This window comes from Lissotriton helveticus, chromosome 10 (assembly GCF_964261635.1).
Source record: "Lissotriton helveticus chromosome 10, aLisHel1.1, whole genome shotgun sequence".
Lineage (NCBI taxonomy): Eukaryota > Metazoa > Chordata > Amphibia > Caudata > Salamandridae > Lissotriton > Lissotriton helveticus.
Genome location: NC_136071.1, coordinates 1,126,329,051 through 1,126,348,539, shown reverse-complemented (window position 1 = coordinate 1,126,348,539; position 19,489 = coordinate 1,126,329,051). Strand labels below are relative to the sequence as shown.

The 19,489-nt window shown below is 42.0% G+C and overlaps 1 protein-coding gene across 1 annotated transcript in view; it reads right to left on the bottom strand.

The window, feature by feature from the left end:
• The window catches only part of TOPAZ1 (testis and ovary specific TOPAZ 1), a 2,142,665-nt gene that overhangs the window by 555,373 nt on the left and 1,567,803 nt on the right, over positions 1-19,489 (bottom strand). The window lies entirely within an intron of this gene.

Here is a 19,489-nt window from a genome sequence, read left to right as displayed (position 1 = left end):
ATCCATCATAGGGACAGGCAGGAAAAATGACAGACAAAATTCCATGCATCTGGTAAGCCACCAAAAAAGGGGCAGTGGTAAGACGTAGTCTGACCAAGCAATACCGGTGTTGAACATTTTTCACCCGTAGGAGATACAGCTCAATGCCAAGACAGGTTCTAATTTGGGCATGAGCTATGACTGTGGACAAACCAAAGGTTTTTGCCTTCATTTCCTCTGCACATTTATCTAAGAAGACTTTCACCAGATGTTTACGTAAACTGGGCCTGAAGGTAGTAGAGTTCAAAAAGAAGCTCATCCAAGTTCAACCAGTTATAAATCTTAGATGTATATGATAGCCAATGTATTTTAGAGCTTTTTTCCAGTTTCAGTTAGTTAGGACTGTACGATTTAATGTGCTCTCCTCCTTCATCCAGATCCTTAGCCAAAAAAGGAGGGGCTGCAGTTATACCAAGTCGCATATATACCCAAGCCCAATTTCCTGATAATATTATATATATGAGACAATGGAGAAATAAACCACCATAATATATAACTACCTGCGTATTTGTGGTCTGTACCTGGGAAAACGTTGGCGATTGAGGCCGAGGTTCAGGATTTGGAGACTAAACCCCTCTGGAGGGTTCGTAATGTTTCGACTGAATTGTGAAAACCACATATACCATCATGCACTGTAAAATGTTATCATGTTGATGCCCACTAGAGGGCCATGAATGGTTAAAGATCTGTACATGTGGTGACTCACAATCAGTTTCTTTTTGCCAGGGGTCACCTCAGAAGAAGTTTCAAGATGGAATGAAACGCGTCAGGATCGCCCAAAAATGCTCAAATAAATGCTTTGAAAGCACCGTGTTGAGTGTGCGGCTCATCGTTTCCTTGAAGGGGAGAAAGTGTTGTTATGTGTAGCGGCTTGGTCCTGCCGCAGAGCTACGCACCGCCAGTAAGTGCGCCGCCATTACCCAGCCTTGGACCACCTTTGTGACTCGTGAATATCGAACCTTGGGTAACGGACGCTGCCAGATACTGGAATTTGGCATGGTTCCGCAGCGGCCTTGAAAGTGGGTCTGCAGTGCGGAGCAACATGAAATTGGAGACTATCTCCATCGAGACATTAAAATTGAAAAAGGCAGCCCACTGGAGGGTTCGTAATGTTTGGACTGAATTGTGAAAACCACACATACCATCATGCACTATAAAATATTATCATGTTTATGCTCACTAGAGGACCGAGAATGGTTAAAGATCTGTACATGTGGGGACTCACAATCAGTTTCTTTTTGCCAGGGCTCACCTCAGAAGAAGTTCCAAGATGGAATGAAACGCGTCAGGATCGGCCAAAAATGCTCGAACAAATGCTTTCAAAGCACCGTGTTGCGTGTGCGGCTCATCGTTTCCTTGAAGGGGGAGGAAGTATATATATATATATATATATATATATATATATATATATATATATATATATATATATAAATATATATAAATATATATATACACACACATATACACACACAGATATGCAGGTGAGAAATTCTTTTTTATTAGATTTTAAAGCAGCCTGCCAGCATAACGTTTCGGCCTACCCAGAGGCCTTGGTCAAACGGATATATATAATTAGTACTGGACTTGGGTACAGTGAGAAGTCTTTTTATGAACCCATTTTTCACTTTTTCCAACCCCAGTTGATCACAGATACCCCAAAAACTAGCACCATAATGTGCACCGCACCAACATTTGTCTTATAGATTTCCAGTAGCTCTTTAATAGGTTTGCTGCTTAGTCTGGTTGCAAAACCTACGACTGCTTCAGTACTCTTGACTACTGCAGCAGCCCTGCCAGCTTTCAACGTACTCCAGGTCATCCTGTCATTGAACCATACTCCCAAATAGAGGTACAATGGGACTTTACTAATCTTGGTCCCATTAACAAAGAAAGTATTGCAGGCCCTGGCACGACTGCCAAAAACCATAGCGTGTATTAGACTGAAGAACTAGTAAATCTAGGCTAGACCTAAAGATATAAAATTGGTCAGGCAATTGCTGCCATCCACTAGCGGTTCTTGCCATCAAAACGGTATCATCGGTGCAAGCCAAAGCCAGTATGCGACGCCTAACTACCATAAGACAGTCAGTGTTGGAATTCAACAAGTGGCTCTCTAAATCATTACATAATAAAACAAGCATTTACAATGCAATAGGTCTCACATTATTGAAGTTTGAGCTATTGGCATTGTAAATGACAATGCCTTTTATTCATTTGTTTTTAAAACCAGCAATCGGTGCATAAACACGTACTTTGAACGTATAGTCCTTGCTTATGATGAGCAAGGCTGGCAGTAAAAGAGACTGCCAGCCTTGCTTCTCATAAGCATGGACATTTACAATGCCAATAGCTCAAACTGTAATAATGCGAGACCTATTGCATTGTAAATGCTTGTTATTCTGGTGATGTTTGGGCCCTGTCCAGCTGGTGAAGTGGGATTGTGTAAAATAAGCTGTGAAGCTACAACTGTGAGAGTCCCACACACACAGCACTTCCGCATTTAAGCACCGTGCGACTGGCCACAATTCAGCACTATAAGCGTGTTTGTACTCTCTTGCTCACATTGCCACTGGATTCAAGCGAGCCTGGCTGATGACGGCAGAAACCGGTCCCAGGATGCTTGTTTCCAGTCCAGGGAAGACATGGCTCGGCAGTTCAGGCTGTACTGTTCCCATGAGTAAGTAATATTTATTGTTTGGTTAATTAAAACCTTTACAATTTCCATATAAAAAAAACGTAAAAGCAGCAAAATTCATTTTCAAGAACCGTTTAAAAAAACATATAAAAACTTTCATAAATATAAGCATGCACGCAGCAGTTGCGATTAAATGTTTGCACAGGCCATCAGGTAAGAAAAAGCGAGGCTCAGTTCTCACTGAGAGAGAGGGACTATTCCATCATCAGTTAGTTAAAAACAGCAATGAGAGAGTATTTACTATTCGCTGCGACGGGCCAGGTGATGCCAAGATTAAGTAGTCTGGTCACTTGGCGCTAGAACTTTTGCCCTTACTGCTTCCATGAATTGAACAAAGCGACACGCTAGTTGTACATCTCCACCTTCGAAACATGCCTTCACAGCTTGTCTGCAAGTTCTTATCCTCTTATGTACAAAGAGAGGCTTTAATAGCTGTTCCCGTTCAGCCTGTAAATTTCCGCATATACATAGTAGGTGTAATACACTTTCTTTGGCATCCTCACATAGGCGGCATAATGTCTGACCCTGAAGTCGCTTCCACGGGGGAAGGTGCGGTAAAGATGGTAAAATACCCAATCGCAAGTGGAGATATTTTTCTTTCCTCTTTCTACTGAAGCCCGTGCCTAAATATAGTTGTGGAGAGGATTTATCATAACTCTGTACCACAAACCATCCGTGGGCTCTTTCTGTGAGTGTCGCCTTATCTTCTAGTAGTGATAGCTTTTTCACTGTTTTATTAACAATTTGTTTAACCCCTTCGATGCTCATGATGGAAAGGTTCCGTCATGAGCGTCGGTTGAGCTGTGCTCATGATGGAACCGTTCCGTCATGAGCCCGTTGGCTCATTAGAACGCTCAGCACAGCGCGAAAATTCACGCCGCGCTGAAGCGGTTAATATGACCCTGAAGCGGTCCAGAGTTCCTCGAGTCCCAGACGATCTATTGATGCTGTCAAATAAGTCCTTGCGGCACACTCCCTCTTTAGATGTATCTCCCTCCATAAGTGTGAGCTCAGTGTGCCTGCTTCAGATTTTTTTATCCTACACTAAGTCTTTGCATAAGCTCCTTTACGGGCTATTTCTTGACTTTGCATGCAGAATTCTAGCCTTATCTGGGCTGGAGAGACGTACTTTGGTACACTGAATATTATTCTGGCAGCTCTTGAAACCGTTCTGTCCAAAGTCAGTGGTCGACTGGCTAAAAACTGCACCGAAACAACCACGAGAGTCCAAGAAGTGGAAACCAGAGTTTCAACAGTTGAGGATGAGCTTTCCAGACAGAAAACTTCAATTAATCAGATGCAAAAAAATGACTTCGATATAGATTGGAAACTCACCGACTTGGAGAATCGGGCACGCCGGAACAACCTGCGTATTTTGGGGATTCCGGAACTTTCTGAAGGAAAAGATGTTCGCCGATATGTTGTTGATCTCTTCGCTGCAACCTTCACAGATCTTAAAGACTGGGACTGGGACAAAGAAATCATAAGGGCTCACCGCTTCCCCTTTACTCAAAGACGAGATGCAGGGAGGACAGCGACTCAGCCCAGGGCAATTCTTATTTGTCTGCATAATTATCTCCTTCGTGAGATTCTGTATGATTTAGCTAGGCCAACAAAACCTAGGCAAAGACTGGGACACAAATTTTTTGTCCGTCCTGATTTTTGTCAGACAACAGTTCAGCAACGTTGGAGGCTTAGGCAGCTAATGACACCTATCCAAGCGAAGGGGGGCCAGGTGTTCTTATTAAACCCCGCAAAACTGAAAATTGTCTATAAGGGGAAGACAACTTTCTTTGTATCCGAGATTAAAGCTCAACAGTTTATAGACACAATGTAAGGCTAATTATGGAAAGATTTATTTCCCCTTTTTTTCTTTTTTGTTTTGATGGGGTACTTGTGTCTAGGGTGTTAATTAGATAAGGCCAGGTTTGGTCAGCACAGATAGGGAGATTATTTCACGCCACCCACCATCAATGAGGACTTGTGTCCTTACGCCTCTGTTGGGAGGGTGTTGCAAGGGTGGGGGGGTAGGGTGGGTGTGTGGAAGGGAAGGGAAGGGGGGGTTCTCGGGGCAAGGAAAAACAGTTAATGGTCAAATATTGGCACCTAAACTTCAAATTGGGTCTGTCTTTGTGTCTGCTTATCTTAATACATCTGATATATTCAGTGACATTTCTGAGATCTGTGATGAATACATAAATACATTTGATAATGGGTAAAATATCTATATGCTCTTGGAATGTGTGTGGGCTAAATGATAAAAAAAAGAGGGACAATTGGACAGATGCTGAAAACTATGGCTGTCGACATTCTATGTATTCAAGAAAGTCATCTTGCTTGGAAAAACAGAGGGTGGCTTAAAGATCTTGGGTTAGAGATTGTTAGCTGTTCCCGACAGACCTCTACTGTAAGAGGAGTGGCAATATTAAAAAGATTTGGGCTGGGACATGTTAAAAATATCAAAGAGGACCCATTGGGCCGATGGGCTATAGCTGTACTGAAAATAGGGGAAATAACTTTGACTATTTGCTCAATCTATGGGCCAAATGCTGATGATGCCTCTGTATTACACCAATTAAGCATTGAATTGGCCTTATGGCCACCTTTGTTAATTATTTGTGGAGACTTTAATTTACATCTAGAAGAGACATTTGACTTATCTAGTGGCAGTCCTTATGTTGGCAGAAAGAAAAATGTATAAAGAGCTGTTAAAGGACTGGTCCAGGAATTTGGGTTGACGGATATTGGATATGTTAGAGCAGGAGGCCTGCCCGGGCACACATTTTTTTCTGCCCCTCATCAGAAGCATTTTAGACGTGACTATTTTTTTGTAGCTACAGCCCTTATTAATATCTCTGCAAATGTATCATATAGGATCCTACCTAAGGTCATTTCTGACCATAATCCTATTCTTCTTAGTTTTGATTGGAATTTTTCACCAACTGTTAGACCATGGTCTTTGATTGTAAACTTCTGTATGACTCATTCTATATCGAACACATGAGGAAATGGATCCCTGAATTTTTTGAGAATAATAAAGGGTCTGCTGCGATTGTAACAATATGGGATGCTTTTAAATGTGGGGTTCGTGGGGAAACCCTGAGCTATTTGCTTAGAAAGCAGAGAGAGATTAGAAAAAAGGCGGAAGCTGAGATGCATAAACTGAGAGATTTGGAAATTCAATTAATGCGGGCTTGCAATATAGGATTGGATACTGACAGTATTTTAAGAGATCTATTGGCTCACAAGGTTAGAATCCATCAAGGCTATGCTAAGAAATTTGCACAACAACTCACGGCGTTTCGAGAGGAAGTTTACGAAGTAGGGGAAAACTCTGGGAAACACTTGGCCAAAAGGTTGCGGCAGAAGGCGGTATTTTCCTCTATAGATAAAATAACGGATGATACAGGGAAAACTGTTAATGAAACCTCAGAAATATTGGAAGTGTTTCGTGGATTTTATTCTAGACTTTATACAGAGGACGGGGGTGCGAATCTTGAAGATAGGACTTCAAAATGTATGGAATTAACCCTTAATGGCACTGTGACAGACGAGGAAAAGGAACAACTAGATCTTCCTATATCTTGGGAGGAAATAGAGTCTTCTCTCTTATCTCTAGCGCAGGGGAAGGCAGTTGGGCCCGACTCTATCCCTCTTGAATTTTATAGGGTTTTTCGTTTTATTTTAAAGCCCGAATTGGTCTCTTTATTCACAGCAGCACAACAGGGTATATCCCCTTCATCGTGGCAAGAATCAACAATCACAGTTTTTGTAAAAAAGGACAAATATCCTCTTCTTCCATCTTCTTTTCGTCCTATCTCTTTAATAAATGCAGATAGCAAAATGTTTTCTAAAATATTGGCTTCTCGACTCTCTGCAGTTATAACTCCATTAGTTTCTAGATTCCAACATGGTTTTATCCCCGAACGTGACACGACTGACCATATTCGGCGAATTATAACTTTCTTAGACTGGGCCAAGGCAACCCAATCAAATATTGGAATAATTCTGCTAGATGCTGAAAAAGCATTCGATAGGGTTGCCTGGGATTCTTTGTGGGATATTTTGGGTAGAAAGGGATTTGGTGAGGGCTTTATAACTGCACTTAAAACTATGTATGTCACCCCCAAATCACGTATTCGAATAAATTCACAGGTGTCCTCTATTTTTTCTATCACCAGGGGCACCTGACAGGGGTGCCCTTGTTCTCCTTCACTTTTTGCACTTTATATTGACCCTTTACTTAATTATCTTAATTTGGAAGAGAGGATTAAACCAGTTTGTCTGGCCAGCGTAAACTATCGGGCATTAGCTTACGCTGACGATATTGTTGTCATCACAACTGATGTCCAGAATGCGGTCCCAGCAATTAATGATCTGGCGTCAGAGTTTGGTATTTTTTCCGGGTACAAATTAAACCTGTCCAAAACTCAGATATTATGTGCAGGCCACAACATGCAGATTAATTTTCCGACCGTGTCGGAGGTTACATATCTTGGGATTAAAATCTCGTTACCTGTATCCTGCATTCCGGATCTAAATATGAACCCAGTGCTTGCTAAGATCAATTCTACATTGCAACGGCTAGATCATCTACACTTATCATTGCATGGCAGGGCCAATGTTTTAAAAATGCTGATTTTACCCAAGGTCTTATACCTTTTTCGTTCTATACCCCTGGAATTCTCCCCTATTTGTATTAGGAATCTAGAAAGTGCAACATCCAGATTTTTATGGGGGTATAGAAGACATCGAAAGGCCCTCAAAAAAATGATTCTTAGCAAAGAGTGCGGAGGATGGAATGTTCCGTATTTTTTGTTTTACTATTTCGTGGCAACTTTACAATTTATTAGTCCATTGATAATGGGGGAGCGAGTTCGAATACCTGCCTGCAGCTTTACATCTATATATGAGCTGACTTTAGGAGAAGGAGCAAAATCTCATTTTCTTAAGATGACAGAGCCCAGTTACTACAAGAAGACGAAATTTAAGGTGTTGAAAGCAGCTTTTATGGTGTGGCAGAAAATTCGGAAACATTTAGGGTTAACTAATCTGAATGCATATACACCTTTTGAGGCATCTGGTCTATTACCATCCGCAATCTTTTGTGACCTAGCGGCGATCAGATGGAACTTGAAAGGCGTGCGTTATCTGGGTGACTTGTTTTGTGGAGATCAGCTGGCCTCTTTTCAAGAATTACAGAGCAAATATTCATTAAGCGAAAATGACTTTTTTAAGTTTCTTCAAATCCGCAGCTTTTTTCAAAATCCATCACTCGTCTCAGTAACTAAAATGAATAAAATCCCCCTTTTGGATCTTTTGCAAAAAAAAACTCCAATAGGCCTTCTCTACTCTTGTTTACTGCAAGAATTTGGGGATGATTTAATGTCAGGGAAGGTGGGTCGGTAAATTGGGGATACCCGATATTAGGTTTTTGATTCAGTTAAACTTGCATCTGAATGCTTAATAACTGGGATGATGAAATCTCAACATTTTATGTGTTTACATGATCTTTATTACACCCCTAGCAAAGTTACAAAATGGAGCACGATAACTGGGACAAAATGCAATCGTTGTGGGTTGTACGCTGCAGATGCTGTACATATGTTTTTTGGTTGGTCTAAACTGGGAGAGTTCTTTAAACAAATTGAGAATTTTTTGAGTGCTGTGGTAAAGCTTAATATTAAAGTAACGGCTGAGATGGTTTTAATTGGTTTAGAGGCCGGAATGTCAAGACCCAAACCTTTAACCTGTTTTCTTTTTATTTGTATGGCAGTAGCTCGAGCATGTATTACCAGGGAATGGGTTAATGCAGACCCCCCATCTTTTTTTAGCTGGAGGGAAAGATTATTATATATGTATAATATTGAATCTGCCATATACAAACTCAAAGGGGCTAGAAGAAGAGCTTTTGGTGAAAAAATTTGGGAGTTTATAACTGAATGGATTTAGACATTGTTTGATGCTGCTTATAACAGAACCGATATGCTGATGTGGCTTATACTTTATTTTGGCTGTTTTCTGTTCTCTTCGTATCGCTTTATTCTTTGCTCTTCTGTATTGATATGTGAATGACCATTTCTGTATATCCTTGCATAAAACAATAAAATAAAAAAAAACATAGTAGGTGTAATACACTTTCTTTGGCATCCTCACATAGGCGGCATAATGTCTGACCCTGAAGTCGCTTCCACTGGGGAAGGTGCGGTAAAGATGGTAAAATACCCAATCGCAAATGGAGATATTTTTCTTTCCTCTTTCTACTGAAGCCCGTGCCTAAATATAGTTGTGGAGAGGATTTATCATAACTCTGTACCACAAACCATCCGTGGGCTCTTTCTGCGAGTGTCGCCTTATCTTCTAGTAGTGATAGCTTTTTCACTGTTTTATTAACAATTTGTTTAACCCCTTCGATGCTCATGATGGAACGGTTCCGTCATGAGCGTCGGTTGAGCTGTGCTCATGACGGAACCGTTCCGTCATGAGCCCGTTAGCTCATTAGAACGCTCAGCACAGCGCGAAAATTCACGCCGCGCTGAAGCGGTTAAAACACTGATATGACCCTGAAGCGGTCCAGAGTTCCTCGAGTCCCAGACGATCTATTGATGCTGTCAAATAAGTCCTTGCGGCACACTCCCTCTTTAGATGTATCTCCCTCCATAAGTGTGAGTTCAGTGTGCCTGCTTCAGATTTTTTTATCCTATACTAAGTCTTAGCATAAGCTCCTTTACGGGCTATTTCTTGACTTTGCATGCAGAATTCTAGCCTTATCTGGGCTGGAGACGTACTTTGGTACACTGAATATTATTCTGGCAGTTCTTGAAACCGTTCTGTCCAAAGTCAGTGCATCTCTTCTCCTCAGACACTCACCCCCATAACAGATTGCTGGGATGAGTTTTGCTTTCCAGACTTGTAGCAATGGGATAAGGCTAGGACCGGCCGTTTTCTGTTTTATCGATTTTATGGCAACCGCAATCGCGTTGCCTCTTCTTTTGATTGCTTCTTTTTGTAAATTAAAAGTCCCCTTGTTATCCATGATCACACCTAGACACTTATATCGGTCAACTACTTCGACTGGGGTGCCTACCATATGCCAGCAGTGTTTCGAGGTTTCCTTCTTTGGATGTATCCTCATAACCTTCGTTTTGTCATGGTTAATAGATAATCCGTTAGATGTTGAATAACGACTAGTTGTGTCCAATAAGCGTTGGAGGCCGATGGGGGTCTGGCTAAGTACGAGATCGTCTGCGTACAAGAGGTTGGAAAGTGAAAGCCCACCCAACTTAGGTGGATGAGAATTGCAAATATCCAGTTCTTTTTCTTTCAAATCGTTTTTATTTGAAAAAGGAAATAAAATAAAATAAAAGGAAAACAAGACAAGAAAGCAAAAAAAAAGCATGTACATACATTGAGTCGTATAGTACAGTATCATCAAATACAAACATTGTGGTAAAATTACATACATATTTGAGTCTAAGAAAACAAACGCAATCGGTGAATGCATTTACAGTTGTATAAACAATGTACCTGTTAAGGGATTTGTAGCAGTGGTACCCATATATATCTCACATTTCGGGTGATCTTCAGGGATAATATCATGCGCTTGGATGTTCCTCTACAGTAGATATGTCCTGTGTCTGTAAGTGCGTTCCACAGGGAATCATACAGAATTGCCTAAGGCACCCATGGTGGGTCAAATGAAAAGGAGGAGGCATCGAGTGCTTTCCATAATTTTTTATGAGAGGCACGCCATGGGGAGGCATGTAGAGCAGGATTATCCGCCCCTCTTAAAAATGACAACCATTCTTGCCACATTTTGAACGATACTTCAGAGGCGTTCTTCCATTTGCATAACACAACTTTGCATGCTAAAGTTAGTAGTAGGTCAAGAAGCTGGCGGTCAATATCATTGGTCACTCTCGGGTCTAGTACTCCTAGTAGGACATACACAAATTCCTTCGGAGGCTTAATATTAAAAATATGTTCTATGCAGCCAAAGATTCTTTCCCAGTACTTTCCCAAGGAAGGGCAATTAAAAAGCATGCGGGCCATGTCTCCTACTCCCGACTCGCAGTTCCAACATTTGGGGCTGTCTCTTAGGTGAAGTTTATAGAGCTTATCTGGTGTCCAATACGTTCTGTTAATTAACATGTATTTAGTCTGTGACAGTATGGGCGAGACCTTATTTCTGAAAACAGTGGCGTGTATTATGTCCCAATCAAAAGTAAGACCCGTTGTGTTGGGTTCTGTTTCTCATCTTGTCTCATTCCGTCTGTGAGCTTTTTGAGGTAGGGGAAGGAGAAGTTTATAGACCTTTGAAACAAAATGTCCCGCGGCTCTGATGCGAGTAATGTTGCTCCAGAGCCATGCTACAGACGGCGCTAAGGAACGAGTAGACAGGAGTGGTTTTAGATTCAGAAAGTCGTAAAAGTCTATCGGCGCAAGGTGGTGCTTGGTTTGGAGGGAAGAGAACGGTAATGGATTGCAACCTTCGTAGAGGTCGCTCACCAAGTTGAGGCCTTTATTAGACCAGTGCTCCCATCGGAGAGGCGCTCCATTGATTTTCAGTGCAGGATTATACCATAGGGATATGGATATTGATTTTTTGAATTTTACGCCCGAGTGTTGGGAATGTTCGAATTTTAGAAGGGCCCATCTAGTGTTCAACAGGATATATTTCGAATGTGGCAGATGTGTAAGGTCCATGGTGAGTAGGGCAGGGAGGGGAACATTATTGATGATGTCTCTTTCAACATCCAGCCATAGTGGGGTATAGGACGGTTCAACGCTTAACCATTGGGCACCCTGTTTACATAGGAACGCAGTTTGGTAATGTCTGAAGTTTGGGAGGCCCAGGCCGCCTTTCTCTTTAGCTAGTTGTAGCTTTTTCACTGATATCCTGGGTTTCTTCCCTTGCCACAGGAAGGTGCCAAATAGCTTATCTATCCTATGTAAGAAGTCATGTGACAAGGTCATTGGCAACATGCTTGCCAAGTAATTTACCAGAGGGGTTACCATCATCTTCAAGGTTTCTGCCCTACCCCACCAGGACAAATATTTAGGAGACCAAAGTCAAGTAGTTTGGAAGTTTTCTTTAGGAGTATGTTTTCATTGATTCTTAGCGTAGATATTAGATCTTTGTCAAAATCCAACCCCAAGTATTTGAAGCATTCCGGTTGCCAGGTTAGGCCAGAATCTACCAGAATTTCCTTATTACCTAGATTGTTTAGTAGTTTGACTTCTGTTTTCTCTTTGATTAATTTATATCCCGACACCCTCGAGAACTACTCGATAGTATGGAGAAGGGCCGGTATAGCCTCATCCGCCTTTTCTGAGACAACCAAAACGTCATCCGCATAGGCCGTTATTTTTATCGTGCAATCTTTAAAGGGGAATCCTGATATGTCTTTATTGGACCTTATATGGTGTAAAAACGGTTCAATAGCCAATAGAAATAATGAGGGGGAGAAGGGTCAACCCTGCCTGGTTCCCTGATGCAGGCGGAACGATGACGAGAATGACCCTCCCGCTCTAACTCTAGCAGATGGAGAAAAGTATAGAGACATGATCATCTTTATTAATGATGCCCCCAAGTTGAATTTATTTAGTACGGCCTCCGGGTACGTCCAGTCTACCTTATCAAATGCCTTTTCGGCATCGAGGTTGATAGCCACAGTAGGGGTGGTTAATAGCTTCGCTTTCTCCAGCACATGTGCTAGAGTCCTGGTGTTGTGACTGAAAAGCCTATACTTTAAGAACCCTGCCTGAGACGGATGTATGAGTTTGGGTAAGACTCCCTGAAGGCGGTCGGCTAGAATCGAGGCAAAGAGCTTACAATCTAGATTAATAAGCGATATGGGCCTGTAGTTCTTGGGCAGTGTTGGATCCTTTCCCTCCTTGGGCAAAACCGCAATAATGGCCTCTGATAGTGTACCTTTTGTTTCACCTGTCTCATTGATCTCCTGGAACATGTGTAGGAGTGGTTGTTTCACAACAGAAGAGAAGCATTTATAGAATCTGGCAGTGAACCCGTCGGGTCCGGGAGCCTTTCCACTTTTTAGCGATTTTATGGCCTTCTCAACTTCCAAGCTTGTAATTGGGCCGTTGATGACTGCTTGCTCATCTGGTGAGAGAGAAGGTAGCTTACATTCCCATAAATAGTCTTTGATCTTGATGCCTTCGACTTCCGTGTTCTTGGCGTATAAACGTTCGTAAAAATCTTTAAATATATCTGCAATTTTGATAGGGTCGGAGTGAGCCACCCCCAACTGGTCTATGATAGCGTTTATCGTGTTTTTCTGCACTTTGAATTTAAGATAGGCTGCTAAACTTTTACCAGCTTTATTCGATTCACATAATTTAAACCGTTTTCTCCTGTTTAGCCACACCCCTGCTCTCTCGCTAACTATCTTATTGTACTCATATTTTTTGTTGGCCACCTTATAGAGTGTCTCTTTCCTATCTTACAGATATTTGGCCTCTAACGAAGCTATTTCTCTCTCCAGGTCATCTAATTTCCTAGTGTGGTTTTTGTTCATCGCTGTTTTAATTTTAATAATGACCCCTCTGATTGTACTTTTTAATGCCTCCCAACGGGTCAAATCAGTAGTGCCCCCCCCTGTTATTGTGTACCAGATATTCGTTGATGGCAGCTTCAATGGAGTTCCGACGCTGTTCTTGTTCAAGAACTTCATCGTTAAGGCGCCAGAGATTGGCGGGTGGATGGCATCACGTTGGAAATGGATAGAGTGATGCAAGAGTGGTCGGATAGAGCTCTCAGTTCTATTGATGTGTCTTCTATTCTGGAGATGGCGTTTTTTGTGATAAATAAATAGTCGATTCGGGAGAATGAGTCATGGGGGGAAGAGTAGAACGTGTAGTCCCTTCCATCTGGATTTTGTAATCGCCATGGGTCAATGAAGTGGAATCGGTCGCAAAGGTTAAGGAAGGCCTTGTGTGATTTGTTACTACGGAAAGAACACCGGAAGTCCCTATCAAGGGTCTGTTCGAAGGGGAGGTTGAAATCCCCTGCTAGGATATGGACTGCTGAGTCCGGGATATTGTCGATATGCTTTGATAGATCTGACCAGAATTTTAGGTCGCATGTGTTTGGGGCATATATGTTTGTGACATAAAATTCCGTATCATCTTTTACTAGTGTTGATGTGATCCATCTCCCTTTGGTGTCAGTCGTGGAGGAAAGCAAGTCAATGTTGGTTTTTTTCGCTATCAGTGTCACTACCCCGTTCTTTTTTCCAACAGCTTCCGAGCCTGTAACCTCGGTGAAGTATTTATTTCTGAGAGTGTGGAACTGCTTAGCCTCTAGTTTGGATTCCTGAAGTAATGCTATATCACCCTTTTGTCTGCGCAAATAGTCTAGAATCTTCTGGCGTTTGACAGGCTGGTTAAGGCCTTTGACATTTAGAGAAAGCACTTTCAGATTTCCTACTTTTGTTACCCCGAGGGGTGTGTTAACTATGGACGAAGACATGGTCATGTGTTAAAACATTCGGTATAGTTAGGCAGATCCTGCCAACCGCTTTCCCCTGTGAACTGCTATCTCTCCAGACTAAAGTGTGCGAGTACATGTATGTGATAGGTTCAAGATCTTGCAGCTTTGCGATGAGTATTTGGTCAACGGTCAACGTGAGGGCAACACTACGTATTTGTATTGTGAGCAGCCTAGAGTGTGCGAAGACATGAGTATGTATCAGACATTTCAGTGCGATCAGGTGCATTATGACAACCAAGTTCCTTTGTAGGTAGCCTTCCTTCCAACCTAAAATTTTGAATACCTATACATAATAGAGTTGAGACCTGACAGCTTAGATAGGAAGATCTGAACAACCATAATAGTGAGGGCCAAACGCCTCACAGTGTATGGGTTAATACTACCAGAGTATATGAAATGTGAGCAATCTGGCACTGTTGTGCAGCAAAGAAAAAGTACATTGATGAAGAACAAAAGAAACAAAAGAAACACCCAAAACCTACCCCTGTTTTTCCCTTCCCCCTCCCCACCCCCTCCGCCCTTCCCCCACCCCCAGCCCACCCATACCTCCCCAAACGTTGCCGATAGGCATGGTGACTAGGAGAACAACCGCGTTGTCCCTCCCATGGCCTTACCAAAAGAACAGATTAAGGATAGGAACTAAGTCAACGATGAAACATCAGCTAACATATGCAGACAATCCAAAAACATCCTGTATCTTGAGTGCCTGTATTAACGTATACATATGCAACCTTAATTCTACTGACCCTTCTGGCATCTATATCTATTATCACCACTTGTCGTGTGGATGTTGAGCGGAATGAACGTTATTAACATCACTAACCGTTATGTTTGTGCTAAGCGCTGTTAGGCACATTTTGAAGTTGGTACATGGTTGGTCAAGCTACTTAGACCATCGACTGTTTTGACTACACTTCAGAATATCTTAATTATGGTACTAAAACCAAAATAAACTTCAAAGTGTTAAGCATTCCATATAAATTCAAAGTGTTAAGCATTCCAAATAAGCATTCCATATAAATTCTGATCAATGAAATCCTGATCAATGAACAATGAACAACAATTCGCGGGTAGTGCAGTAAACTTGGCTTAACTTGCTCAGACGGAACAGACCAGTGTCATTGAATAGTAAGACAAGCATCTTACGCTCCGTTGTAGTTCATCAATGGATAATCCAAGCAAGTATGCGGCAGGCAACACATTACAACAGCAAGGACAATTAGAAGCTACATTCAGAGTCCACGGTCCCCGTATGTGAACCCTGATATCATCGAGCTGTACAGTAAAAGCACACAGTGAAAAGGATATTCATTTGTAGCCGGAGGCTGAGGCAGAGGGTGAGGCTGAGGCAGCCTCCGAGTGTACCTCTGTTGTGTCCATATTTCGTTCATCTTGGCCATCCAGGAGTTTTTTCAGCTTTTGCGGATCTGTGAAAACCTGAGGAGATCCATGGATAGATACTCGAAATTTTGTTGAACCTATGAATCCAAATTGGTGACCCAATGATCGTAGTTGTGGGCGAAGGGCAAGGAATGCCTTCCTTATCTCAACTGTTTCCTTTGTGATGTATTCCTATAGGTTCTGTATCGATCCCCCTATTCCTGACCCTATTCTGGTTAACAAACTAACAAGTTAACTAGCAGTCATCCCATGAGGCAGAAAACCCCCATGATGCAGGAACCGTTATCTGATAAAGCCACACTACGGCACAGGAACGTGTTATCTGATTAGGTCATAACGCTTGCCATCTAATTAGACAAGCGATATTCCTCCAGCCCCTGATAAGGCATACGGAGTTCTCAAAACAAATCAAACCTATGACAACCTGGGAAAAAACCCTGCGGCCATTGTTTTGATTTCACCGAGAACTTCAGCAAAAGAATGTGCTAACGACCTGGTCGTATGACATCCTTATTGACGTATCTATGTCCATCCTTGCGTCAATCTCGGCACCTTAAAGGTATAAATATTACCGATATTGCCCTATGCAAAACACACGCGGTGGTGACGAGGACGGAGCAGCCAGACTTGCCGAAGCCCAGAGCAGAGCAGACCCCGCTGGCGCAGCCCCGCCTTCTTGACGCGCTGAGAACGAGCAGCTGCCCATTTCTCCTGCCGAGAAATCCAGCTCCGGCGCTTCCGGGTAGCCCTCGCAGGCAGCCTGGAATATCGAGACCAGAGACGAGAGATACCATCCCTCATCCATCCTAGATTCCAGGTACAGAACTGAATAACCCCTCGAAGAGAATTCTTTAGTCAGACACTTGGCAAAAACAAACTTAACTTAAACTGTAACTTTCTATTCCCGCCCACGTATTAGGCTTAGGTCAGGTACACGGGGTAGGCGTAGCTAGAAACAACAGTTGAGTACGATTAGTCAAATGTATATGTGTATGTAATATATTTTATTCATTTTAAACCTTCATATGGCTTAGAAACCATATCAATGTTTTTACAGTATTATTTTATACTTCTGCTCTTAATGTATGCACTTTACTTAACCATAAGTATTGCAATAATATCGATCCATTTCTCTTGTATGAGAAAAGAGACTGATCAATAAATAACATCTTTTATTGAACACGCCAGTCTCTTCCTTTTCTCTACACTCTGATGAGACTAAGAATGCACGTACTGACTGAGTAAAATAACTTGCCTTTTGTTTTCACACGACTCTCGAGATACACTCTTGATTAGGGGAGAGCAAAGTTGTCATGTTCTATGGTTGTCAGAAACTAAATCCCTTCTTGTCTATCCAGGGAGGTTCAACTCCTCCTTGCCTATTCGAGAAAGTTTCTAGTGAACTCTGAGCTAGCTGGCAAACCCAAAACTTTAAGTCTAATATCGACAGTAGTAGACCTAGTTAACGTCTGGTCTAGGCCTATACTATTGAAGGTATTATTCCAATGCGCAGAGCCTATTGGGATAATAGGAACTACACTACATGGCGCCCAACGCGTTTGGAAGGGCGATAAAATTAACGTAAGACATTTAGAGTAACTCAGTCGTGCTTTCTCACTCAGACCCCTTTTCCCATAAATACTCCAAAGACGTCTGGAGTGGGCGAAAGGTAATATCCGCCAAACCTCGCAGGAGGAAACTCCTACGTATGGTACTTGGTTTAGTCAACGTTGAAGGATAAACCGTTCCAAAACATTGTGCATCTAATCTTTGTTTCCATAGGAAACCCGATCTGCAAACAAACAAAATAACCTTCTGGACAGTACAATGTCAGACAGTGAAGGAGAAAGAGAGGCAGTTAGATTAGCAGCTGAAATAGCAGCAGCTGATACTGCACTACAAGAAGCAGACCCGGATATAATACTCATCCCGGTCATTAAAAGAACATCTATAACTTTAAAACTTATAGAAAATGGACTGACACCTAGAGGTGGTACAGTTATATTCGTAATTGAGGCACACAAATATCGGCAGACAGAGGTATACTATTCATGGATACATTTTCCAGCAGCAAATGCTGAAACAAAGTACTTCCACTATTACAAAGTAGAGGAACCTCCTGGAGAGTACACTCCTTTCGAGGAGGTGGAAGTACCACTTAAATTTCAAGAGCATTTGCTCTTATTTAATGGCGCCCTAAAACACAATAATCACATCACCAGGCTCGGTCCTTTAGGTAGACCAGGAGCAACGTGGCCGGTCCTAGCCGGATACACACCACATCCAGACATCAATGGGATGTCTGCAGCAGAGCTGTTAACACAGCTAAAACAATTAATAAAATTACATAGACAATTAGTCCAATATGTGATGCGGACTTCAACAATTCAACCAGCAATTAAAATTCCACAGCTGACCCCTCATCAGGGGAACACAAATAAAATTACACCACAGAACATACAATCCTGCCTAGGTAAAGTACCAGCTAAACGGGAACAAATACCATTCTGGTTAGCACAAAAAATCACCCAAATAGAGGCTGTGTTTCCAGACACCACCCCGTTAGAAAAACACAGGATTCTGACTATCTGTCTTCCAATGGGAATCGCACCACACATTGAGGACTGTGACACTTGGGGTACAGTTTTTGCTTCCATCTACACAAAAACGCACGGTGTTCCATCTATTTCGGTAATACCAGAGGTGCTAAAACAAATTCAGGACGAATATGGTCCAGAGCCCGCTTTAACTCTTGGTATGAAATTACTAAAAGACTTCAAGCAGGTCTCGGCTATATTATTAGCCAACATAAAGGGAGAAGCAGCAAACGTGGCGATCCGCCAGAGGTTAAAGGAGACAGATATAGCAGACCAACCAGCTGAAATTGCCAGAATTATAGAAAAATCCTATGAGGAACTAGGTAGAGATAGCTTAGGTGGAATACCAGTAAAACCACAACTGATTGAAAGTCCTGAAAAAATATTTTTTAATAATAATTCAACATCACAGAAAAAGAGCTGGGATGGAAACAAACAATCCAATCCTAAAGAAAAGAAATTCCAGTCCAGAGGAAGGTCTCCTAGGCGAAGAGAGAAATCTCCGAACCAAAGACACAGGTCACCCCAGAGTGACCCCTCTGGGAAAAGATATAACCTTAGAAATAGGGATAATATAAAGAAGCCTGATAGATATCAAGACATTGATACACGTCCCTCTCAATCTTTTCAGACTTCCTCGCAGAAATCGGAAAGAAGAGGACGATCAGAACAAAGAGAAGAGCACGCCAAGTCCAAAGACAAGGAACCTGCTCAGCTAAAAAAGAAATTACAATTTCCAAAAAAGAAGGTAGCCAGTATCAAGGTAGTTAACAATGCCGAGAATACTGAGGACACAACTGAAAAATGGAGAATGGGCTCAGACAATGCTAGACAGCGCAGCAGAAGTGAGCATAGCTCGCAAAGTCCTTATGAATCATCTGGAGACAGTGGACACGAATGAATATCTTCAAGTGGAAACTGCAGACACCAGAGTTAGCAAACCTCACAAAATATATGAAATAACTTTACGTATAGAAGGGGATAAGACTAGAAAAATAAGGGGACTATTTTGGGATAATCTCTCCAAGGGCTATGACATCCTTCTAGCTGAAAAAGACTGGCCACCAGAGTTTGTCAGGGAGTGCCCTCATGGCGAAGTAATAATTATGCCTGCCTTCTCAAATCAAATCCCAATTCATAAAAAATACACACTTGCCAGAAAGTGGGCAGTAGCTCAAGCTCCTGCTTTATATAAAAATCATGTAGGATGGGATGAGGACTCTCCTCCTCACAAAATCCAGTTAA